Below are 27,154 nucleotides of genomic sequence, written 5' to 3'. Positions count from 1 at the left end.
CTCTTAAAAACAAAACAAAACAAAACGAAACCAAACCACATCCTCAAAATGATCCTGTTAGTATCACTTTGAATTACTCAACTCCTTATGACAGAAAAAAGCTAAAACTGTACTGAAAACGTTCAGAAGAAAGGCTCCTAACAACCACAGATCCTGAAAGATCAAGTTAACATAAAGGATTTTTAATGCTACTCAGTCATACTTAGAAGCATCTATGGACCAACCACCTATTCATGCTCTGAGCTAAAGGAACTAGGAAGACAACATATAGCACTTATCTACATGGGTCTGCAGCTACTGAGCTGATAGCAAGGACTAAAATGGGAGCACTGTAGAGGTGAGTATGGAAATACAAAGGATTCTCTAAGAAATCTTGACTCATGATCATAGTCTGCATTCCTGATCCTAGACCTCACTCACTGGGAACAAAATATGGATGTCCATGCTCCACAACCATCCTCACCCCCAAACAAATAGATCCTGCTCAAAGAACAGGCTTTAAAAAACAAACAAACAAACAAACAAAAAACATTGCTTCTGCTCTGCCTGCAATGGCTTTCTCTGCCATCCTAGCATGACTGCATCCTTCTTGACCTCCAAACTTCGGCTTAACTGTCCCATCTTCAGAAATGTAGTGCTTGTCCTGACTACCCTACTGAAGCTGGACCTTCCATTCTCCAGCCTGGCATCCTGATGCTTTCCTCTGTAACTGACCAGAATTTGTATTTATATATTTGCTGCTTGTCTATTGTCTGTCTCCTTCACTAGACTACTATGTTTACTTTCTCATCACTGTATCCGTTGGATCATTTCTAGTACTTAGTAGAAGCTTGAATATTTTTGAAAATGTTAACCACTTATATACAGATTTTTTTTTTTTTTTTTTTTTTTTTTTTTGAGACAGAGTCTCGCTCTGTCGCCCAGGCTGGAGTGCAGTGGCGCAATCTCAGCTCACTGCAAGCTCTGCTTCCCGGGTTCACGCCATTCTCCTGCCTCAGCCTCCCGAGTAGCTGGGACTACAGGCGCCCGCCACCACCTCCAGCTAATTTTTTGTATTTTCAGTAGAGACGGGGTTTCACCATGTTAGCCAGGATGGTCTCGATCTCCTGACCTCATGATCTGCCCGCCTCAGCCTCCCAAAGTGCTGGGATTACAGGGGTGAGCCACCGCGCCCAGCTGTATACAGATTTTATTACTGCTCTCACAGATGGAAACCAAATTATCTATAACCAAGACAGTTTTTTTGAAAAAAATATGGATCACAACATACCTAAGTATGTATATACATGGCCACAAATATTGTTAATCATACTGTAATAACAGCTTCAGCCCTTCTTGGAAAAAGGCCCCAATCTAATTAACAAATCAGTCATTAAACTCTGGAGGTTTGCAGTCAAGGTCGTCAGTATAGAAAGGACAATAGGAAAATTGGCAAAGATAATTTAAGACCACAGACAATCTAAGCAATAAAAGAGCTCCAATAGGTTTTCTTGTTTGGGACCAGCAAAAAATACACTATTATCATATGACATAGGAAATGAAAGAAAAAAGGGAAAAGCATATGGGCAGAGAGAAAAAAGGGTGCCAGCTCTCCATCCTACAACATTAGCCAACTGACATCTCTCTCTGTCTCTCAAAGGTATTGAAACCTAGGTATTAGAAGATACCTTTCTGCCAACCAACCCTGTCTTTACATCCTGTTTATACACGAGAAGAGTGAGATGCACAGCGTGGGGGAGGTTCAATATATTCCATTCATACATTTTTTTAAAAAAGGTACAAAAGGAAAAACATGGTGTTTAAGATTCTTGGCTGATAGAAGTCCAGCAAGTGAGTCTGTAGTACCTGCTTCTCTCAGCACATTGAGATACTCTATTTCAAAGGTGCTAATATTCAGTTTTGAGTAAATACTTACTGAGCATCTATCTATACATATTATCATACAATGATAAATATACATATGGTATGATGCCCGCTCTCAAGGATTCTCTGTTGTGATGAGAGAATTCAGACTGGGCAGCGCCCAAATCCCCCACAATGCCTGGCTCATCTCTGGCACTGCTGAATGAGCATAAAATAAACAAGCAGACAAAACTTAAGCAAACACATGATTGTAAGACTGCAGAAAAAACAAATGCTTTGGTAGTTCATAAAAAGAAGAAATTATATCATGTTCTCATTTCCCACCTCTTACTCCTATTGCTAACACTGTGTGATACAGTGAAGCAATAGTAATACAGTCATTGATTGATCCTACAAATGAGGACCTCCTATGGTAGGCATTAGAACTATAGCAAAGAACAAGTCTTCCTATAGTAGGAAGTATCTTCCTTCATGGAGCTTACAATACTCTGGGGAAGTACTTTATCAAAAAGGATGGCAGGGCAATCACTACCCTTAAGTTCTTCTTTGGATAACCCCATGATTGCCATCTCGAAGATGGGAAATGCAGCCTCACCAATGGCAAAGAATGAATCTAAGGGCTGAGAAATCCTTATCTGTATGGGTCAAAAGACCTCACTTTTTGCCTGAACAAATGAAATGGAGTAAAAGATACAGATCTGACTGATGCAAAGAACTATGAAAGTCCTGAGAACAGAATATAAAACATATCACATCCTGGGGACAAATGACTCTTAACAGGTTCTTTAAACACCATGGTTAATTTTAATGCATACATCTTCATTTGTCACTTATTTTTGAGGACGAATTGTTTTAATGCATCAATGAAAACTGAAAATTTTGGCATTTCCAAACACATTTTTATTAGCAAATTAACCATTCAACAACATAACCATGGTCCACACATCTAAACTATTATTATTTACATAATTAACAAAGGAACATTCAAAATACTGTGACGCTCAACTACATGGGAAAGTTCATACATTATATCTACTCCCCTTCCTCCTTTCCTCTTCTCTCCTTCTACTACCACCCTTTCCACCACCCACCCTCTGGGCTGGCGAGTCAGAATTAATCACTAGTGCCATTTCACTCCCACAAGACTTCGTGCCATCAGTAGAGGATTTCTCACTCCTTATTATATTTGTGTTTACATATCTGTATTCCCCATTAGATTATGAACCCTTCATGTGGGGTCAATAACTTTATCATCTCAGGTGCTTGGCACAGCACATGAGACATAGACAAAGCTCCACATTTGTTGAACTGAATTTAATTGACTGTCCTGCATCAGCTGAGCCAATCACAAAAAATTAAGTATTAGTAATTTGATAGTATTTGGAGAGAAATATCACCCCCTAAACTAATGCCATTTTCTGCTAAAAATTACAATCTTAAATGCCTTCTCAGAGGTACAGTGAGGAAGCAATGCAAGCATATATTATCTAACTGCAAATCACTGGTAGATTTTTATCCCCTAAAGGCATACTTGATAGCTTCTGGCTGAATAACATAAGGATTTTCCTGAGAAATGTGAGTGCAAAAGTAGGCATTTCACATGTAAAGATAATCAGTGACTTGAACTGTAGATATACATTCAATCAGTTAGTTAAAATAAGTTAGTTTTGGTTTACAACTAACATTTCTACTCTTGGTTTAATTCTGTAAGTAGAGAACAAAACACATAAAAGGCAGAAAATATCTAAGCCAAAGTGAGTTTCCCATTATTGAAGGTTCTAAAATAAACTTGGGAAGGTCATTTGTCAGAGATATTGTGAAAGATATACAAACATCAAATCAGAAAATTCAACTGAATGCCTTTTAAAGCCCTTTTTATTCCTGATGTTCTGAGATTTTTAAATCACCACACACACACACACACACACACACATACACGTATGTATAAAACGTCTTCCTGAAATAGACTAGAATAACAACAAAAAAAGCCTTTTGCCTTGGACAAAAATAAAAGCAAATATTTTTCAAAGAAAGAATATATCATTTATTTTCAATGATAAAATTTAGAGTAGGGATTGGAAACTTCAATAATCTCTACATAAGATCTAAGATAATGAATACATGCCATTTGTTCAAGCAAAATTATTTTATTTAGCACCTATGTGCCAGGCAAAATTCCAGGTGCCAGAGATACAGGACTGTGTTCATTTCCTACTGCTGCTATAACAAATTACCACAAACTTAGTGGTTTAAAACAACATAGATTTATTGTCTTATAGTTTTGGAGATCGCAAGTCCAAAACAGGATTAACGGGGCTAAAAACAAGGTGTCAGTAAGCTGCATTCCTTCTGAAGGCTCTAGGAGAGATTCCATTCCTTGCCCTTTCAGCTTCTAGAGGCTGTCCACATTCCTTAACCCATGGCTGCATCACTCCAATAACTGCTTCAATTGTTATATCTTCTCTAATTCTCCTGAATCCCTCTTTCCCTATAAGGACCCTTGTGATTATATGGGACCCGGCCAGATAATCCAGGATAACCTCCCCATCTCAAGAGCCTTAACTTGGCCGGGCATTGTGGCTCATGCCTGTAATCCTAGCACTTTGGGAGGCCGAAGTAGGCGGATTGCCTGAGCTCAAGAATTTGAGACCAGCCTGGGCAACATGGTGAAACCCTGTCTCTACTAAAATACAAAAGAAATTAGCCAGGTGTGGCGGCATGCACCTGTAGTCCCAGCTACTCAGGAGGCTGAGGCAGGAGAATCGCTTGAACCTGGGAGGCAGAGGTTGCAGTGAGCCGAGATTGAGCCACTGTACTTCTAGCCTGGGCAATAGAGTGAGACTCTGTCTCTTAAAAAAAAAAAAAAAAAAAAAAAAAAAAAAGCCTTAACTTAATCACATTTGCAAAGCCCCCTTTGCCATGCAAGGAAACATTTTCATAGATTCTGGGGATGAAGACATAAACATTTTTGAGAGCAATGGTTGTTCTGCCTACTTCAAGGAGTGAATAAACAAGAGGCCCTGCTATCATGGTTACACTCTAGTGGGTGAAGGAGAAAAGTAAATATGTAGATATGTGATGTAACACTAGGTGACAAGGGTTAGGAAGAAAAATAAAGCTAAGCAATGTGCTGTGTTATGATGTAGCTACGCTGACGCAATTTTTTATGGAGAAGTGGTAAAGAATAAATTTTGGACATGTTATGTTTGAGATGCCTATTAGAATTTCAAGGGGAACAGTCATTAATACAATTGGAAATATATGATTCTAGATTTCTGTGGAGAGGCTGGGTCTAGAAATATAAATTTGGGAGTTACTGGCATGTAGATCTTTTTATCCATGGGTCTATGATCACTAGGAAGGAGCCAAACAAGAGAAGAGTTGCAGAGACTTTAGAAGACAGGAGCAGGAAAGGTGACTGGTGGCCCTTGAGGTTGAAGACTACTGGCCCAGAAGTCAAGTGAGGAAAGAGCTTCCAGGAGGAAGGAGTGATCACCAGGATCAAGTGCCACATATAGGTAGACCGAGATGAGTCCTTGGGACCTTGACATGAATGGAAGAGTGAGGATGAATGCTTGATTGGATAGCACTCAGAAGAATGCAAAGTGAAGAAATAAAGACAGTGAATCTAAGCAACTCTTTTTTTTAGAAGACTTTTGCTATAAATGGGGAGAAGAGCAATGAGACAGGAGCTGGAAAGGGATGAGGGGCCAAATGAGGTTTTCATTTATGAAGATGAGAAATATATCACAAATGTGTGCTGATGGAAAGAGAAAGCATAAAGAGAGCACTGATGACACAGGAGAGTGAGGGGATAACTACTCGATAAATGGGCTGGATAGACAGTACTGAGTGCCCATGGAGCTTTGTGTAAATAAATTTATGGTGAGACCAGCCAAGATGGCTGTCTAGTCAAATCCAGCCCCTTGGGTGTAGGTGTGAAGGAGCCAGAGAAACAGATTTAACCCAGGTTGGCATTTTTCTAGGTGAGGACAACAGAGGGAGAAAGGGACAAGACCATGGATGTAACGATGGACCACAGAATGTAAGTTGGGTAAAGGAGGCCCAGACACAGGGAGCAGGCAGTGTAAAGCAGGAGGCTTGCTGGATGGACGCCTTTCTGGGGCTGACGAATTACCAAAATGGGAGGACTAGAAGAGTGTTGGCCAAAGAGTGGGAGGCTTTACACTAAGTTTGCCATCAGCACAAAGGACTCGGATAGTCACAGAGTTCATCTGAGAATCTTGACAAAGAGGATGACTGCCTTTCAGAAGTGACTCAGAGTTTTGCTCCAAATTTGGTTCATTTTTTAAGATCAAAAGCCAATGTTGACTAAGGAATGGATGGATCCATCAGGGAAACAGAAAAAGGAACTGTAGACTCACCCAGATGGGGCTGTCACAGGACCACAACAAAGAATTCATTTTCAATTCCTAACATTTTTGAAAACATAGGCTGTTGATCCTGAAGGAAAAAATGACCATTTTCTGTCTTCTGAACAGTGGATTATGTATCCTTGTAGGAATATACTCATCTGATCAAGTCTGATTGACTTAAAAGTATGACTAGGATATAATAAAAAAATGTCATGTGAAATTTTGTCCTCCAAACTAAATTTGCTGAGTTAAGACTTGTTTGTCCCTCAGGAGAAAACATACATCTTTTACTCAAAGAAAGAGCCTTCAGCTTTGGGGATAAGATTTTATAGAGGACTTTGCTTTTTCTTCTTGAGACCAAATTGGAAATTGCATTTTTATCAGAAGACTTGAAAAATACCATGTAGCTATCAACTGAAATATCCAAATGATTAATTCAGTCACCTTGGAAAAGACAGCTGAGGCTACAAGTCTACTGTCTGTCTTTGTTTTTAATCTTTATTATAATCTCTAGAGAAATCTACTAATTTTGAAGGCATTAGTAGGTAGTATACAGCTAGGACAAATGGAATCTGTACAAAAATTTCCTTCTATGTTTCACTTCTTATATGATTAAGAAAACACAAACCATCAATTCCTCAAAGGAGGATCTACTTCCTAATGCTGTATGCTGATCTACTTCCTAATGCTGTATGCTGATCTACTTCCTAATGCTGTATGAGACACTGCACCAGACGGATCTTAATTAATATAAAAATACTAACCAAAATTATCTGGGAGTAGGGGATAAAATGGGTAACAGGTAGTGATATAGAATTAGTGCTCTGTCTTCTAATATTAAACTAAAAAGCCTACAAGTGCATGATATTCCCAGTACTCCAAATGAACGTAACACCAACTTGCTGCATAAAATTCCCTGCAAACTCAAAAGGGAAAACAAGTAGCCATTACTTCTTTTGTAAACTGTGCCATTACACTTCAAAGGGCATTCAGAGTAAGGGATCCATCCTCATTATCTGTTCCATATCAAATTCAACAAGAATCTTTTATACAACATGCTAAAAGAATAGGGCAAAGATCTATAGTTATCTTTCACACTGTTCAACAAACCCCAAAGAAAAAAATTAGATATTTTCAGATGTAGTTTTAAAAGGGATAAAAGATTTTCATTTTCAGGCAGCTGAGTGAAAAATATATTTAATACTTTTTTTAAAAAACTTAGCAGACAAAGATCTATCATGTATTTTAAAAATCTGGTTCCACTGTTTTACTGGATGAAAAATGATTTCCTAACAATAATATAGGAAGCCAATCTAACACCAAACAATTAGATCTATGAAATTAATAAAAAATATTTAACCCTATGATAAAGATTATATAACTGGATACAGTTGAAAAACTGTGGCATAAAAATCTCCAGGAAGAATGACATTCTTTTTTTTTTTTTTGAGATGGAGTCTCTCTTTGTCACCCAGGCTGTAGTGCAGTGGTGCCATCTCGGCTCACTGCAACCTCCGCCTCCTGGGTTCAAGAAATTCTCTTGTCTTAGCCTCCTGAGTAGCTGGGACTACAGGTACACGCCACTACACCTGGCTAATTTTTGTATTTTTAGTAGAGACTTTCACCATGTTGGCCAGGCTGGTCTCAAACTCCTGACCTCAGGTGATCCACCTCCCTTGGCTTCCCAAAGTGCTGGGACTATAGGCGTGAGCCACCGTGCCCAGCCACAATAGCATTCTTAAATTGTTTATGAGTAGAGTATCAAATCCTTCATTATAAATAACAAAAAAATAAGATTCTATGATAACATGATGCAGTTTAAGTATTTTTCCTCCATATATTTTCATGTTTAAAATCATGTAGGTGTTTTCCTCCTTTCTTATTTTGCTGGTAGAAGAAACTCAGAAAGCAAAGATAATAAAAACAATGGCTATGTTTATATAGAAAGATTTTTTTTCCTATAATTACCATGGGGAAAAATGGCCCACCAAAAATAACATTCAAATTTAACCATAAAATTCAAAAATACTTTTCATAGATGCCATGAGTCAAAGAGAATATGAGCTAGATTCTTTTAATTTATAATCAGAATGATGAAGAATTATGATAATATATCTTTTCTCAAACACGCATATGCATGTGTGTGTATGAACATACTCACAGATGAGTAAGCAGGAAGTTTTTTTTTTTTTTTTTTTTTTTTGAGACAGAGTCTCACTGTGTCACCAGGCTGGAGTGTAGTGGCACGATCTCAGCTCACCACAACCTCCGCCTCCCAGGTTCAAGTGATTCTCTTGCCTCAGCCTCCTGAGTAGCTGGGACTACAGGTGCACACCACCATGCCCAGCTAATTTTTCTATTTTCAGTAGAGACAGGGTTTCACCATGTTGGCCAGGATGGTCTCGATCTCTTGATCTCTTGACCTTGTGATCCACCCATCTCGGCCTTCCAAAGTGCTGGGATTACAGGCATGAGACACCGTGCACGACCGCAGGAAGTTTTTAAAGAGGAAGTCATGATACCACTAAAGCATTTCACTACATTATGACATACTTTATATGAAACAAAACCCGTTATGTTTCATAGCCATTAAACATGATGGGCTTTATCCATTTAAAATTTCAGTCTCAGAATTTACCGAATAACCAGCATGATTCAAATAAGCATTCTTTGCTGGGCACAATGGCTCATGCCTGTAATCCCAGCACTTTGGGAGGCCGAGATGGGTGGATGACCTCAGGTCAGGAGTTCGAGACCAGCCTGGCCAACATGGCGAAACCTCATCTCTACTAAAAATACAAAAATTAGCTGGGCTTGGTGGCATGTGCCTGTAGTCCCAGCTATTTGGGAGGCTGAGGCAGAAGAATCACTTGAACCTGGGAGACGGAGGTTGCAGTGAGCCAAGATCGCTCTACTATATTCCAGCCTGGGCGATGGAGCAAGACTCAATCTCAAAAAAAAAAGCAAAAAAACAACAACAAAAAAACCCCAAAAAACAAAAAAACAAATAAGCATTCTTTTAATGATTCCTCTTGATAAATGAGGTGCAATTAATGTAGATCATCTCTTTATCATAATCATTATCACATACTATGGAGCAGCAGTTTAGGGGTCACCTGTGGGACCAAGTGTCTGAATCAATTAAGTCAAGATTCTCAAATCTAGATTTCTGTACTGGATGCTCCACTCCCAAGCCCTGTCTCTTCCTGTCCTAATAAGCAGTGCCATTATCCAGCCAGCAGCCAAAAATTTGAGAGATATTCTTGACTCTTCCCTCTTCTCCCATGTACAATCAGTAAACAGAACTTATTGACTCTTTCTCTTCAATACCTCATAAGCCAGTCTCCTCTTCTTCATCTCCTATGCTACAGCACTCGATCAGACAGTTGTCACCTCCTGTCTGGATTACTATTACAATTGCCTCCTAATCCTCCATGCCTCTAGTTTTACCTCCCTCCAACCCCTCCTTTTTCACATCTCCAGAATAACTGTTCTGAAATCCAAATTTGCTTTTGTCACTCTCCTGGCTGAAAATCCTTCACTGGTTCCCCCCAATTCTTAGGGTGAATCCAAATACCTCCAAAAACCTCCAAAACACATTTGAGATCATTCACAATCCATCCTCATCTTCTCTCTCTCGACCCTCAACCTCACGCAATGCTGAGACAAAGCTGAAATGTCCAGTTTCCTGAATTCACTCCCTTCTCAGGGCTTCTTGATTTGTACTTTCTGAGCTCTGTCCTTGTTCCTCTTACTATCAGGCAAATTTTTGAAGAATCAGCTCAAGTTATCACTCACTTTTGGGAAGCTGTATCTGTAACTTTTCTGTCTTCCACTCAAATTCTCCAGGTACATATTTGACTCCCCCCACCCCCACCATATAGTTTCTTTATTTAAACACTCCACTAATTACTCCCATAGCAAGTTAGGCCCATATCATTATTATTGAACTTGCTCTTTCATTTGTACATTCTCATTGCTTGGTATATAACAGGTACTCAATAAATTTACTAAATAAGATTTTAAAAATTGGCCAGGTGCGGTGGCTCACGCCTGTAATCCCAGCACTTTGGGAGGCCGAGGCGGGTGGATCACCTGAGGTCAGGAGTTTGAGACCAGCCTGGCCAACATGGTGAAACCCCATCTTGACTAAAAATACAAAAATTAGCAGGGAGTTGGTTGGCCTGCAGTTCTAGCTACTCCAGAGGCTGAGGCAGGAGAATTGCTTGCTCGAACCTGGGAGACGGAGGTTGCAGTGAGCCGACATTGTGCCACTGCACTACAGCCTGGGCGACAGAGTGAGAAACCGTCTCAAAAAAAAAAAAAAGATTTAAAAAATCGATTATAGCTGACTCCTTTTCTCACCCTTCCCTCTACTCACTTTTCTACTCCCTTCATACTGGTTCGCATCTGTATTACTCCATTAAAAAAGCTCTTCAGGCCGGGCGCGGTGGCTCATACCTATAATCCCAGCACTTTGGGAGACCGAGGCGGGCGGATCACGAGGTCAGGAGATCGAGACCATCCTGGCTAACATGGTGAAACCCCGTCTCTACTAAAAATACAAAAAATTAGCCGGGGGCGGTGGCGGGCACCTGTAGTCCCAGCTACTCAGGAGGCTGAGACAGGAGAATGGTGTGAACCTGGGAGACGGAGCTTGCAGTGAGCAGAGATAGCGCCACTGCACTCCTGCCTGGGCGAAAGAGTGAGACGCCGTCTCAAAAAAAAAAAAAAACAAAAACAAAAAAGCTTTTCAAAAGGTTACCAATAATCTCCACCAAATTATCAAACATTTTTCAAACTTTCTCTGGACTTTTGGCAATGCTGACTCTATTGTCCTCTTGAAACTATCCTCCTTCCTTGGCTGCCATGACACCATACTCTTTAGCTTCCTTGTTACCTACTAGTCCTTCTCTGCCTTATTTGCAGGCTTACCATCTTTCATCAGATCATTTTATTACAATTCCTCAGGGAATAGTCCCAAACCCTCTTCTGATTCTATACTTTCTACTCAGGCAATTGTATCTATGGTTGCTATTTCAATTACCACATACATGCAGAATACTCACTCATTCTTGTTTCCACTCTAGACCTTTCCTTTAAGCTACAGATATGTGTACACAACTGCATGTCTGATAGGTACTCCTGGAGGTTTCAAAGGAACGTCAAACTCAGTATGTCCAAACTGGAACTTGAAATCGCAAATTTGGTCCCCTTAGGAAATCCCCTATTTCAATGAATGGCATATCATTGTACAAGCTAAAAACTCAGGGATTACCTTTGCTAACCCACTTCTTACTCCTGCTTACATATCTCTCAAACGAATTCCATTATCTTGATTTCCACTAAGATGATCCTAATCCCAGCTACCTTCAGTTTTTGTCTGGACTACTGACTTTTTCTTTTAACTGGTTTCCATGTGTCTCTTCGGCTGGCAGGAAGCTTGTTTTCAAGCTACAAAGGGCAAAATCATGAAAAGGCCTGCATGCCTGATTCCTATGATCCTCTCTAAGCTTGGCTCACATAACACCTTGCCCCACTCCATCTCTGGGCCCCAGACTTTTTTCACAGGTCCTACAGTAACACAAGCTCCCCCACAGACACAGCCTTGTATATATTCTGTCCTCTGCCTAGAACATTCCAGTTCTCCCAACCCTTTCACTTCAACTCCTATTGAGGCTTTAGATCAGCACTTCTCAAACTTTAATGCACACACAAATCACCTGGAGATCTTATTAAAATGCAGGGTCTGATTTGGTAGGTCTGGGGTGGGACCTGTGAATCTGAATTTCTACTAAACTCTTAGGTGATGCTCAAGCAAACTGTCCATGAATCATATTTTGAGTAGCAAAGTTTTATTTTATTTTATTTATTTATTTTTTGAGACAGAGTCTCACTCTATTGCCCAGGCTGGAGTGAAGTGGCATGATCTTGGCTCACTGCAACTCCGCCTCCTGGGTTCAAGTGATTCTCCTGCCTCAGTGTCCTGAGTAGCTGGATTACATGCATACACAACCATGCCTGGCTAATTTTTTTGTATTTTTAGTAGAGATGGGGTTTTGCCATTTGGCCAGGCTGGTCTTGAACTCCTAACCTCAGGTGATCCACCTGCCTCAGCCTCGCAAAGTGCTGGGATTACAGGTGTAAGCCACCGTGCCCGGCCTTGAGTAGCAAGGTTTTAGATCTCAGCTCAAATACCTTTTCCAGGAAAACTCTCTCTGATCCCACACATTACTGCCTTCAATTCATACTTTCACTGTACTAACATTCATACTTTCAGTTTTTGCTTACTGTTATAACCCACACGCATCCCCCATCCCCAGCTCCTACCTAGTGTCTGTCACGGTCATTTTTGTGAAATGAATGAACAATGTCCATTGAACGTGACTTAAGCTGAGTCATTTCCCTTCATGATGCTAACACCACAAGATGCACTAACCTAAATTCAGCTCCCACAGAAATCCAGCTCATCTTTGGTTAGCATACTGAAAAATTTTCTGTTTCTGCCACTCATATGGGGTCTGCAGAGATATGGACAGAAGAGTAATTGATTCCACATGCACTGGGCTTTCTACTCTAACAAGCTAGTTGGCCCCAGTCTCCACGTATGTACCACTACACCAAATTCTCTTATGCCAGGTACATAAAAGGCTGAGGAAAACAGGGAAATCATAGTTACCATGGTCAGATCCAAATATCCCACCTTGGTGTGAGGAATGGCTTGGGGAAGGATGAAGGCAGGAAGAAAAGAGACAAATTTTTAGTACATTCTCATTTTTTTCCCATTAAGAAAAAACAGCTTAAATTCTCTTAAAATTCATTTCTCCTTACACTTAGGAAAAACATTTTCAGCCTGACCAATATGGAGAAACCCCATCTCTACTAAAAATACAAAATTAGAGGAGAGTAGGTTCCAAGATGGCTAAATAGGAACAGCTCCAGTCTACAGCTCCCAGCGTGAGTGACACAGAAGATGGGTGACTTCTGCATTTCCAACTGAGGTACCGGGTTCATTTCACTGGGGCTTGTTGGACAGTGGGTGCAGCCCATGGAGCATGAGCCAAAGCAAGGCAGGGCATCGCCTCACCCAGGCGATGGGGTTGGGGAATTCCCTTTCCTAGCCAAGGGAAGCCATGACAGGTGGTACCTGGAAAATCAGGACACTCCCACCCTAATACTGTGCTTTTCCAATGGTCTTAGCAAACGGCACACCAGGAGATTATATCCTGCACCTGGCTCAGAGGGTCCCACGCCCATGGAGCCTTGCTCACTGCTAGCACAGCAGTCTGAGATCGAACTGCAAGGCAGCAGTAGGCTGGGGGAGGAGAGTCTGCCATTGCTGAGGCTTGAGTAGATAAACAAAGCAGCCAGGAAGCTCGAACAGGGTGGAGCCCACCACAGCTCAAGGAGGCCTGCCTGCCTCTGTAGACTCCACCTCTCGGGGCAGGACATAGCTGAACAAAAGGCAGCAGAAACTTCCGCAGACTTAAATGTCCCTGTCTGACAGCTTTGAAGAGAGTAGTGGTTTTCCCAGCACAGAGTTTGAGATCTGAGAACAGACAGACTGCCTCCTCAAGTGGGTCCCTGACCCCCAAGTAGCCTAACTGGGAGGTACCTCCCAGTAGGGGCTGACTGACACCTCATATGGCTGGGTGCCCCTCTGAGACGAAGCTTCCAGAGGAAGGATCAGGGAGCAACATTTGCCGTTCTGCAATATTTGCTGTTCGCAGCCTCTGCTGGTGATACCCAGGCAAACAGGGTCTGGAGTGGACCTCCGGCAAACTCCAACAGACCTGCAGCTGAGGGTCCTGACTGTTAGAAGGAAACCTAACAAACAAAGGACATCCACACCAAAACCCCATGTGTACGTCACCATCATCAAAGACCAAAGGTAGATAAAACCACAAAGATGGGGAGAAACCAGAGCAGAAAAGCTGAAAATTCTAAAAATCAGAGCGCCTCTTCTCCTCCAAAGGAACGCAGCTCCTCGCCAGCAATGGAACAAAGCTGGATGGAGAATGACTTTGATGAGTTGAGAGAAGAAGGCTTCAGACGATCAGTAATAACAGACTTCTCTGAGCTAAAGAAAGATGTTCAAACCCATTGCAAAGAAGCTAAAAACCTTGAAAAATGATTAGACAAATGGCTAACTAGAATAAACAGCGTTTATGACCTGATAGAGCTGAAAACCATGGCAGGAGAACCATGTGACACATGCACAAGCTTCAGTAGCTGATTCGATCAAGTGGAAGAAAGGGTATCAGTGATGAAGATCAAATGAATGAAATGAAGCGAGAAGTTTAGAGAAAAAAGAGTAAAAAGAAACGAACACAGCCTCCAGGAAACATGGGACTATGTGAAAAGACCAAATCTACGTCTGATTGGTGTACCTGAAAGTGATGGGGAGAATGGAACAAAGTTAGAAAACACTCTTCAGGATATTATCCAGGAGAACTTCCCCAACCTAGCAAGGCAGGTCAACATTCAAATTCAGGAAATACAGAGAACGCCACAAAGATACTCCTCAAGAAGAACAACTCCAAGACACATAATTGTCAGATTCACCAAAGTTGAAATGAAGGAAAAAATGTTAAGGGCAGCCAGAGAGAAAGGTCAGGTTACCCACAAAGGGAAGCCCATTAGACTAACAGCAGATCTCTCAGCAGAAACTCTACAAGCCAGAAGAGAGTGGGGACGAATATTCAACATTCTTAAAGAAAAGAATTTTCAACCCAGAATTTCATATCCAGCCAAACTAAGCTTCATAAGTGAAGGAGAAATAAAATCCTTTACAGACAAGCAATGCTGAGAGATTTTGTCACCACCAGGCCTGCCTTACAAGAGCTCCTGAAGAAAGCACTAAACATGGAAAGGAACAACCGGTATCAGCCACTGCAAAAACATGCCAAATTGTAAAGACCATTGATGCTAGGAAGGAACTGCATCAACTAACGAGCAAAATAACCAGCTAACATCATAATGACAAGATCAATTCACACATAACAATATTAACCTTAAATGTAAATGGGCTAAATGCCCCAATTAAAAGACACAGACTGGCAAATTGGATAAAGAGTCAAGACCCATCAGTGTGCTGTATTCAGGAGACCCATCTCATGTGCAGAGACACAATAGGCTCAAAATAAAGAGATAGAGGAAGATCTACCAAGAAAATGGAAAACAAAAAAAAGCAGGGGTTGCAACCTTAGTCTCTGATAAAACAGACTTTAAACCAACAAAGATCAAAAGAGACAAAGAAGGCCATTACATAATGGTAAAGGGATCAATTCAATAAGAAGAGCTAACTATCCTAAATATATATGCACCCAATACAGGAGAACCCAGATTCATAAAGCAAGTCTTTAGAGACCTACAAAGAGACTTAGACTCCTACACAATAATAATGGGAGACTCTAACATCCCACTGTCAACATTAGACAGTTCAACAAGACAGAAAGTTAACAAGGATATCCAAGAATTGAACTCAGCTCTGCACCAAGTGGACCTAATGGACAACTATATAGAACTCTCCACCCCAAATCAACGGAATATACATTCTTCTCAGCACCACATCGCACTTATTCCAAAATTGACCACATAGTTGGAAGTAAAGCTCTCCTCAGCAAATGTAAAATAACAGAAATTATAACAAACTGTCTCTCAGACCACAGTGCAATCAAACTAGAACTCAGGATTAAGAAACTCATTCAAAACCGCTCAACTACATGGAAACTGCACAACCTGCTCCTGAATGACTGCTGGGTACATAATGAAATGAAGGCAGAAATAAAGATGTTCTTTGAAACCAATGAGAACAAAGACACAACATACCAGAATCTCTGGGACACATTTAAAGCAGTGTGTAGAGGGAAATTTATAGCACTAAATGCCCACAAGAGAAAGCAGGAAAGATCTAAAATTGATACCCTAACATCACAATTAAAGGAACTAGAGAAGCAAGAGAAAACACATTCAAAAGCTAGCAGAAGGCAAGAAATAACTAAGATCAGAGCAGAACTGAAGGAGATAGACACACAAAAAACCCTTCAAAAAAATCAGTGAATCCAGGAGCTGGTTTTTTGAAAAGATCAACAAAATTGATAGACCACTAGCAAGACTAATAAAGAAGAAAAAAGAGAAGAATCAAATAGATGCAATAAAAATGATAAAGGGGATATCACCACCGATCCCACAGAAATATAAACTACCATCAGAGAATAACATAAACACCTCTATGCAAAGAAACTAGAAAATCTAGAAGAAATGGATAAATTCCTCGACACATACACCCTCCCAAGACTAAACCAGGAAGAAGTTGAACCCCTGAATAGACCAATAACAGGCTCTGAAACTGAGGCAATAATTAAGAGCCTACCAACCAAAAAAAGTCCAGGACCAGAAGGGTTTCACAGCCAAATTCTACCAGAGGTACAAAGAGGAGCTGGTACCATTCCTTCTGAAACTATTCCAATCAATAGAAAAAGATGGAATCCTCCCTAACTCATTTTATGAGGCCAGCATCATCCTGATACCAAATCCTGGCAGAGACACAACATAAAAAGAAAATTTTAGACCAATATCCCTGATGAACATCGATGCAAAAATCCTCAATAAAATACTGGCAAACAGAATCCAGCAACGCATCAAAAAGCTTATCCACCACGATCAAGTTGGCTTCATCCCTGGGATGGAAGGCTGGTTCAACATATGCAAATCAATAAATGTAATCCAGCATATAAACAGAACCAAAGACAAAAACCAAACAATTATCTCAATAGATACAGAAAAGGCCTTCAACAAAATTCAACAGCCCTTCATGCTAAAATCTCTCAATAAATTAGGTATTGATGGGACATATCTCAAAATAATAAAAGCTATTTATGACAAACACACAGCCAATATCATACTGAATGGGCAAAAACTGGAAGCATTCCCTTTGAAAACTGGCACAAGACAGGGATGCCCTCTCTCACCACTCCTATTCAACATAGTGTTGGAAGTTCCGGCCAGGGCAATCAGGCAGGAGAAAGAAATAAAGGGTATTCAATTAGGAAAAGAGGAAGTCAAATTGTCCCTGTTTGCAAATGACATGATTGTATACTTAGAAAACCCCATCGTCTCAGCCCAAAATCTCCTTAAGCTGATAAGCAACTTCAGCAAAGTCTCAGGATACAAAATCAATGTGCAAAAATCACAAGCATTCCTATATACCAATAACAGACAAACAGAGAGCCAAATCATGAGTGAATTCCCATTCACAATTGCTTCAAAGAGAATAAAATACCTAGGAATCCAACTTACAAGGGATGTGAAGGACTTCTTCAAGGAGAACTACAAACCACTGCTCAACGAAACAAAAGAGGACACAAACAAATGGAAGAACATTCCATGCTCACGGATAGGAAGAATCAATATTGTGAAAATGGCCCAAGGTAATTTATAGATTCAATGCCATACTCATCAAGCTACCAATGACTTTCTTCACAGAATTGGAAAAAACTACTTTAAAGTTCATATGGAACCAAAAAAGAGCTCACATTGCCAAGACAATCTTAAGCCAAAAGAACAAAGCTGGAGGCATCAGGCTACCTGACTTCAAACTATACTACAAGGGTACAGTAACCAAAACAGCATGGTACTGGTACCAAAACGAAGATATACACCAATGGAACAGAACAGAGCCCTCAGAAATACTACCACACATCTACAACCATCTGATCTTTGACAAACCTGACAAAAACAAGAAATGGGGAAAGGATTCCCTATTTAATAAATGGTGCTGGGAAAACTGGCTAGCCATATGTAGAAAGCTGAAACTGGATCCCTTCCTTACACCTTATACAAAAATTAATTCAAGATGGATTAAAGACTTACATGTTAGACCTAAAACCATAAAAAACCTAGAAGAAAACCTAGGCAATACCATTCAGGACATAGGCATGGGCAAGGACTTCATGTCTAAAACACCAAAAGCAATGGCAACAAAAGCCAAAATAGACAAATGGTATATAATTAAACTAAAAAGCTTCTGCACAGCAAAAGAAACTACCATCAGAGTCAACAGGCAAGCTACAGAATGGGAGAAAATTTTTACAATCTACCCATCTGACAATGGGCTAATATCCAGAATCTACAAAGAACTTAAACAAATTTACAAGAAAAAAACAAACAACCCAATCAAAAAGTGGGCAAAGGATATGAACAGGCACTTCTCAAAGAAGACATTTATGCAGCCAACAGACACATGAAAAAATGCTCATCATCACTGGTCGTCAGAGAAATGGAAATCAAAACCACAATGAGATACCATCTCACATCAGTTAGAATGGCGATCATTAAAAAGTCAGGAAACAACAGGTGCTGGAGAGGATATGAAGAAATAGGAATGCTTTTACACTGTTGGTGGGACTGTAAACTAGTTCAACCATTGTGGAAGACAGTGTGGCAACTCCTCAAGGACCTAGAACTAGAAATACCATTTGACCCAGCCATCTCATTACTGGGTATATACCTGAAGGATTATAAATCATGCTGCTATAAAGACATATGCACACGTATGTTTATTGTGGCACTACTCACAATAGCAAAGACTTGGAACCAACCCAAATGTCCATCAATGATAGACTGGATTAAGAAAACGTGGCATATATACACCGTGGAATACTATGCAGCCATAAAAAAGGATGAGTTCATGTCCTTTGTAGGGACATGGATGAAGGTGGAAACCATCATTCTCAGCAAACTATCGCAAGGACAGAAAACCAAATACCACATGCTCTCACTCATAGGTGAGAACAGAACAATGAGAATACTTGGACACAGGGTGGGGAACATCACACACCAGGGCTTGTCGTGGGGTGGGGGAGTGGGGAAGGATAGCATTAGGAGATATACCTAATGTAAATGACCAGTTAATGGGTGCAGCACACCAACATGGCACATGTATACATACATATGTAACAAACATAAAGTGTAATTTAAAAAAAAAAAAAAAGAAAAACATTTTGACTAAAAACCTATAGGAAAGATTATATAAATTAATTGCTGGATGAAACAGCTACAACATGTGCATGAAATAGGTTGTTGTAGGGAAACATAATGGAAGAGCTCAATTGCAAAAAACATATGACAGGCAGAAGCAATGCCACTGTTGCCGGGAGAACTGCCTGGAAAGGGTGCCAAGGTAAAAAGTAAAAATAAACAAAACATATTCACAAACATACTCATAGTTTGGGATATAAACTCCGTGACTGCCATTTTCCTTGATGAATAAATACATAAAAATAGTCATAGCACTTTGTAGGATACATGAATAGATCTTAACACAACTAAATATTAATAATAAAATGTCTTAGAGAAAACTGCTGCTGTCTAAATCAAAAGTTTTCAATACATTTAAGGTGAGCAATAGTTTATTTTAAAATCAAAATTATTTTTCTCAATTGTAACTATTTGGTAAACTTATCAATATACTCAATTTAAAAAATGGTAACTTAAAAAAAAATAATATGACATGTTTGAAGTTTCTCATGTGATCTTTTGATACACAGCGCCCAAAATGTAAGACAGTCATATGTTTACTATATATATAATTCACGGAACACTGAAATATGTAAGTGATTTCTAGAAAAGGAAAGAACAAAGTAATTTCTAAAATAGTGTACATATCTTGAATTTTTTCAGTAATTTTACTGTGTACGGAACTGTACAAAAAGTACACAAAATTTTCTAAAAGTACAAATCTGAGAGAGCATATTTCTTAGTCAAATTCTTCAAATTTCAACTGATTTTCCAAAGCATACAATTGTTTTTGCTTCAGCTTAATGATGCATTTCCAGTTCTATTTAAAATAAGGAATTATTTTAAATGTTTATCATCTTGAAACTTTATTAAATTGCTATCCCCAGAATATATAGTTCTGAATTAAGAATAATATTTACTCAGCATGGTACTTTACCTGATGCTGGATGTCATTTAAAATAAGTTTATTTTATATATTATCAACCTTTGAGAAGGGACCAAGTAGGGCACAAATTCATTTTACTGAACCTGAAGCTTCAAGCAGAAGTGTCCAAGTAAATAGCAAAATTCCTTTGAAAGTTCCACCTATGGGGACAAGGTGTTAATACTGTTACACATACAGCTCTATGATATAATCAGTCCAAGAGAGGCAAACTGAGTCTGAGGAGCCCTGAACAGGGAGCGACTGGATCTCCTGGAACTATAGATAATGCATGACCTGAGGAACATTAATAGTGAGAGAGAGAGAGAAACTGGAAGACATGGCCTGGATTCTGCACACAGCCACACAGTTTGTATCATGGACTTGGGCTTTCTTTTGAGCCTTGCCCCCAAGACTTCCAACCCAACTAACTGATGATATTTACCAGGAAAGCATAGCTGTATTTAAAAATAAAAGTCAGGATGGGCATGGTGGTTCATGCCTGTAATCTCAGTACTTTGGGAGGCTGAAGCTGGAGGATGGCTTGAACCCAGGAGTTCAAGACAAACCTGGACAACATGGCGAGACCTCGTCTCCATTTTAAAAAACAACAAAACAAACAAAACCCAACCAGCCAACCAAACAACAGCAACAAAAGGCCAATTTAAAATAGGATTCACTTTATAAAAATCACCCTAACCAAATTTGATAAAAACTGATATTCTCATCTATTCCAAAATAAAATAATAGCTGCACACACCAGAACAGCAATAACACCATCAAAGGAAATTTCTGCATACACAGTTCCTACTGCTGAGAATATCCTTTCTCAATAGACAGACAAAAACTGAAAATTAGTGACAGGACAGAAGTGAGAACCTGGGGAGAGCAATCAGTGAATAGTAACAAAGCCCTGCCAAGGGAGGTAAAGCCATTACATCATTATGAAAGAGATTTAAAGACATGACAGATCAAATAATTATTCATATCAGGAAGCTATATCCACACAATTAGGCTTGAACAACCTATGATGAGCACACCATATGGCACACCTTCTGGATAAACAGTAAGAGGCAAGTGTGTCTTAAACACAATTCTTCCTGATGAGCATTCTAACATTAAGTTAAGGACTTGTGTGTGCTGAAATCTGGTGTGTGCCAAGGATTTATGTACTTGGCAAGTAGGAATAGGCAATGCTTAAATTCCCAAAGTAGCCTTCACAACCAGTTACTTACAAACATTGGTTGACTCGAGGGCCTATTTCTCCACCTGCCCCCAAACTGGAGGTCCTCAGTACTTTCCGTTTTTTTCCCCACAACCAGAGACATGCATCAGGTCTCCTTGGCTACTATATTATGGTGAAAAAACATTTACTTAAGTTAAATCATACTGACCACAAGGAAACTAAAACCAGGATTCAAAGTGGCAAGGCATCTGGTCTGTGTGTCTAAACATCTGGAAGGCAGGTTGGTGCTGGTATTCATTCTGTCCTCTGAGGTTAGTTCTATCGGAGCCTTGCTTGCCCCCATCATTTCCTTGCTGTGTGTCTTTGAGGAAGTTACCTAACACCTTTAAGGCTAATTTGTGGAATGCAAGAATCTACATGCATGCTTAGTAATGAGGTAAAATGTTTAGTAGTATGTGAAAAATGGTGGCTATTTTTATGGGAACCACAGGCATGTAAATGAGAATGCTCCTAAATTGATTTACTGAAACACTGAGGTAACACATTTGTAAATTAGTTACATTTAACCATTCCACATGTATATATACTTTAAAACATCATGTTATACATAAGAAATACATACAATTTTATCTGTCAATTAAACAATAAATAAATGAAAGAAAAAAGGGGAAAAAATTCCCTGAATATAATACTACATTCCTAGACAAGCAACTCAAATTGGCAAGTTGGCAATTCTCAAATTATTTTATAAATCTAGTGCAATGGCAATCAACATTCCAATGGGATGGTTTTTTGAAACAGACAGAATAATTTTAAAATTCATATGGATAAGTAATAGGCAAGAACATCCAGGAAAATTTTGAAGGAAAAAACTGTGCATTATATAAAATTTTAAAGAAATATTCTAAATCTACAATAATTAAAAAGGTATGATAATGGATCAAGAACAAATAGACGACAATGGATCAGGAACAAATAGATCAAGAACAGAGTAGTAAGACAGAAGAGAAAGTTTCCAAAGAGACACAGTTCATATGAATTTAATGTTTAAAGAAGGTTATTCAAATCAGTGAAACAATACAAATTGAGGGTACTTTGTTAATTATAAATCTGTACCTCATAACTAAATTAATACATATGGATTTAAAGGTTTTATCGTTAAAAATAAAACCTCAAGAAGAGTAGCTAAGATGTTTGGGGGTTGATGAGGGAATTTCTTTGCATAGAATCCAAACAACGACAAAAAAATAGTTTTAAAAAAGGTAATGCAGCTAAACCTATCAAAAATCAGAAACTAAATTCAAGGAGAAATGAGAAAAAAGGAAAACATATTTGTAGCACATGGCAAGAGGTAAATCTTTTTTTTTTTTTAATTTTTTTTTTTTGAGATGGAGTCTTGCACTGTTGCCTGGGCTGGAGTACAGTGGCACGATCTTGGCTCACTGCAACCTATGCCTCTAGGGTTCAAGCGATTCTCCTGCCTTAGTTTCTCGAGTAGCTGGGATTACAGGCAGCCACCACCATGCCCAGCTAACTTTTATATTTTTAGTAGAGACAGGGTTTCACCCTGTTGGCCAGGCTGGTCTCAAACTCCTGATCTTGTGATTTGCCCGCCTCGGCCTCCCAAAGTGTTGGGATTACAGGTGTGAGCCACAGTGCCCTGCCCGAGGTCAATCTTCTTAATTAAAATTACCTAAGGATCCATTTTAAAATGAACAGTAGGAAAATGGGCAAAGCACACAAATACGCAATCTTCAGAAATACAAATAAACAGCAATCATGAACACGTCAAAACTCACAAGTCACTAAAAAATGAAATAAACTTGATAACATCGTTTGCTTATTAAGCTGTTTTAAGGCTTTTAACATTTTAAATAATTAAAAATAAATAGAAAACCTTTAAAGGTTTTTGTCATGTTGATGTTGTTATTACAAACAATGTTGGAATACGCATCCTTGAATAGAAATCTTTGTATATATATCTTATTATTTCTTTAGGACGATTTACTGTGTATCACTCAGGGTTCAGCAGAGAAACAGAAAGTACAGCCGTTATTTAACAGAGAGAATTTAATATAGGGAACTGGTTAAACAGATTTCTAAGTCTGTAAATGCTAAAAGGGAGCTCTGAGGTAAGCAAGGATATTAAATGTATGAAACTAGCTCCCTAGAGTTGGGGAACAAAGGCAAGAGATTGGTTTATTAGAAACTAGACACTCAAGAAGTCCCTTGCTGAGAGCTGAGATGGTTTGTTCACAAGGAGGAAAGAGGAATGTTCATTAAAAAGACATTCTGAAAAGGAAAAGGAAATGCCTGGCATTCCTTCTCCATCTCCCCTTCAACTTAAAACAAACAACTCTATGTGCTTCAGAAAAATAATCCAAATAGACACATAAAAAGTATGAGAATGTTGCCACCATAAATACTAAGGCCCACCAAAATTCTGTAGTGATTTGGAAAGTAGGTTAAAAAGTACATATGATATAAAATATGAGCTTTGTAGTGGCCATTATTATCCTGAGTAAAAGAAAAACAAAATACTCTAGCAATTAACACAAAAAATAGAAAATCAAATTATACTAAAAAAATCTTCCATTGTAAAAGTCAACTGAAGTCAATTTGACATTTAAGTGATGAGTTGGTTGGCTGGCTGAAAGCAACATAATTTTATTTATGTTTCAGGATATATGACTGTGTGGCCTGAAAATCTCAGAAAGTAAAAGCAAAGAAATTGAAAGACACGGAAAGAACTAGGCCGGGACCAGCACTGGGCCTTAATAACCAGTTCACTGAGATGGTGAGGTTCTAAATCTTTAGAAGCCCTAATATATTTTACATAGTTTGACAGCATAAAGCAGGAAGAACTGACTGAAAAATACGTGTTAGCAGACTTGCTGACTACTTTCACCAAATAATTAACTGTCAAGTGGCAAAATAAAGGAGCAAAGCCAATAGCTTTACTATCTATGCAGCACCAAATAACTGAAAACCAGATGGGTATAGAAGTATAGAACAGTTGAAAGTTAAGTTCACTATTTTCCGTGAAACTCTGACAGCCCCACAAATGGCATTTAGCTCCGTAGTAAACCATCCTCTAGGTCAGCAGGAAGCTCCTTATGGGCTGACAGTCCAGGAGACAAGCACTTTTCAGGGAGCTACCGTAGTAATTTCCTGTGTGAAAAGCTCACTGCTGTTCTTGCATTCCTCAGTGTGCATTTCTTCTCATCTCAGAGGATGTTTCTCTTCCACAGGAAGAGGAAGGAACCAGTTGTTACTGGATGTGTGGGCTGAGAGCTGTCGGGCATTTTCAGCATGCCTTGGTCTCAGCTGTGGGAACTGGGGATGCAGCTTAGATTCCCAGGCCCGGGATAGTCGGTATTACTGCAGTAGTCTGGGGCGTCACAGTTTAGAAATACAGTATCTCAGGAAGTTGGAAGGCAGAAATAATACCTGGAACACCTCCAGTTCCCAGAAACGTGCTAATTTTCTAAAGGAAATTCTAAAAAGTATTTATTGGGCTCCCAAATAGCATGATTTATAAATCCTTTTGTAAAGTTGCCTTTTTTTTTTCTGTCTTCACATTTTGTACGGCAAAGTTCAAGTCCTAAATCATATTTGTCAATAGGAGTAAGGACAAGTTTCACTGCATAAGTATTCTTTAACTAGGACTATTTTAAAAAACTTTAAGAGTATCAAATTGTTGGTAAATTCATTAATATGTTTTCTTTCCCTGTGACTTTGAAACTTAAAGAGAAAAAAGGTCAAATTAGCATATTTGTCAGTATATCTTAGAAAAATTGGGACTTAGTGATTATTACCATTTTATTAAAAAGCATATTTTATTTGAAGGGGCGAAAAAGAAGCCTCTGGCTTTCACTGTTAATCTTTTATTACAGTGATACTGTTAGTCAACTTTACAGCTATACAGATTATCTATCTTAAAAAAATAAGCCATGTTTCTTTAACAAACTAAAACACTTTAGCATTTTAGTTGTTTTATTTATTTTTTTACAATCCCAAAGCAATTTTTTTAAAAGGTCAGCCATCACATTCACAACTGTTAGCAGTTTTTATAACATATGGGTCATGATGTACTTCAAAAGCAAGGATCCAACTAATTTGCAAATAGTCTCTTTCCAGTCTCTAATATTTTCTCTCCTATCTCTATTTTAAAGATTGTATCTGAAAAAATATAAATGTGTTTTCTATTTCTAAATGGCAAGAGATCTTTGAAAATGTTGTGTTTTTCCTCATTTACTTGTTAGTTATCATGTATGTTCTGTTTTTTAAATGTCTTTGACAATTTAATTACGTCACTTAATTTCGAAGGGGAATGTTTTTAAATTGTTTCTCAAACCTTATAAAAATTCCTCTTTTACTCCAATTAAGCATCTTAGGGCTTAACATTTAACTTTTTGAGTTACTGGACAAAAAATTACTGTATCCACTTGACATACTTACTATCATTTGCAGTTAAGATAAAAAGTCTCTTAACTCTTAAAAGGAAGATAAATTGAGGGAGGCACCAGCTAGGGAGTCCAGAGACCTGGATCCTATAAATGCCTAAGTTCATTTCCTTTCATACCCTTAGAGCAGGGACAGGAGAAACATACCGCAGAGCCACTAAACCAGCACTTAAAGATACCATACAAATGTCTGTTTCCTAATGCTTAGGAAGCAGCCACAAAGTTATAGATAAATACACCTCGTTTCAGAAGTCATATGCCCTAAACTGACAAATCAAATGCCACCATATAAACTGCTGCAAAGTTTAAAAACTTTACATTGCATACGACCATTTTACACTTTCAAAGTTGTAAGTTTTAGTTTTAAGACATTGAAGTTCACATACACTGTGTTCTTTTAGTCTTTCCAAATCTTTGCTTATATAAGCAGTTAGGAACTGAAATAACTCTGAACTAGTTACGCAATGTTGTCTAGTAACCAGGATGAACTGTTGCCACAACATTCATGGAAATATTCTCTCTGTATCTGCAAGTTTATTCTTTGTGTGTCCATATATTTTGTCAGTATGTTAATATTTTTCAGATAGTATATACCATATGACAATCTCCATGAAAGTGTATAACCTTTTTCTTCCTAAAAATAGGCTGATGCAAAAAAACTTTCTGAAAGAGAATCCAATGCACTTTGCTAAAAAATAAAAATCTAAATGACATTTAGGAAAGAGTGTGCTTCCTAAAATCATGGAAATGGCAGAGTATCTCTTGAACTGATTCAGCCCATCACTTTTCTGATCCTAGAACAGAATACAGGAAAACCACGATTCTTTTTCTCTCATCAGCCCCTCTGCCAAAATGATGCAGAGCCAGGAGATATTCTCAGCTATCCTGAGATTACTCAAGGCTACATCTTACTGTCCCTGGGGAAAGGAGATAGGGAATCCCACAGCTGACATTCACTCTGTCAGGAAATCCTCTTGGCTCTGCCTTCAAAATACACCCAGAATCCGATCACTTATCACCACCTCCTCTGCTACCTCCCTGGGTCAAGCCAGTATTGCCTCCCGTCTGAGTATTTCATTAGCTTCCTAATTAGTCTCCTTGCCCACCCCCTTCAACATCCCCAGCCTGTTCTCTTACAGCAGGCAGAGTGAACCTGTTAAGACACAAGTCACATCATGTCCCTCCTCTGCAGGAAACCCCCCAGTGGCCCCTATGTCACCTGCAATCTGGCCTTCTATCTATCACTGCTCCCACTCTCCTGGAGGGCCCTTCCCAGATAGCCATGACTTGCTCCCTTCACTACTTCAGCTCTTTACTCAAA

At 39.1% G+C, this 27,154-nt stretch overlaps 1 protein-coding gene and 1 long non-coding RNA gene across 8 annotated transcripts in view; one reads left to right on the top strand and one right to left on the bottom strand.

Annotated features, from left to right (window-relative positions):
• The window catches only part of POC1B (POC1 centriolar protein B), a 103,990-nt gene that overhangs the window by 8,016 nt on the left and 68,820 nt on the right, over nucleotides 1-27,154 (bottom strand). The gene's annotated exons all lie outside the window — the stretch shown is intronic.
• LOC115836921 lies at nucleotides 24-26,194 on the top strand. Its single transcript, XR_004031932.1, has 4 exons — nucleotides 24-337; nucleotides 13,077-13,240; nucleotides 24,050-24,164; nucleotides 24,577-26,194. It is a non-coding gene; the product is annotated as an uncharacterized LOC115836921 (long non-coding RNA).

This window comes from Nomascus leucogenys, chromosome 10 (assembly GCF_006542625.1).
Source record: "Nomascus leucogenys isolate Asia chromosome 10, Asia_NLE_v1, whole genome shotgun sequence".
Classification (NCBI taxonomy): domain Eukaryota; kingdom Metazoa; phylum Chordata; class Mammalia; order Primates; family Hylobatidae; genus Nomascus; species Nomascus leucogenys.
This window is presented reverse-complemented; position numbering and strand designations above follow the sequence as displayed.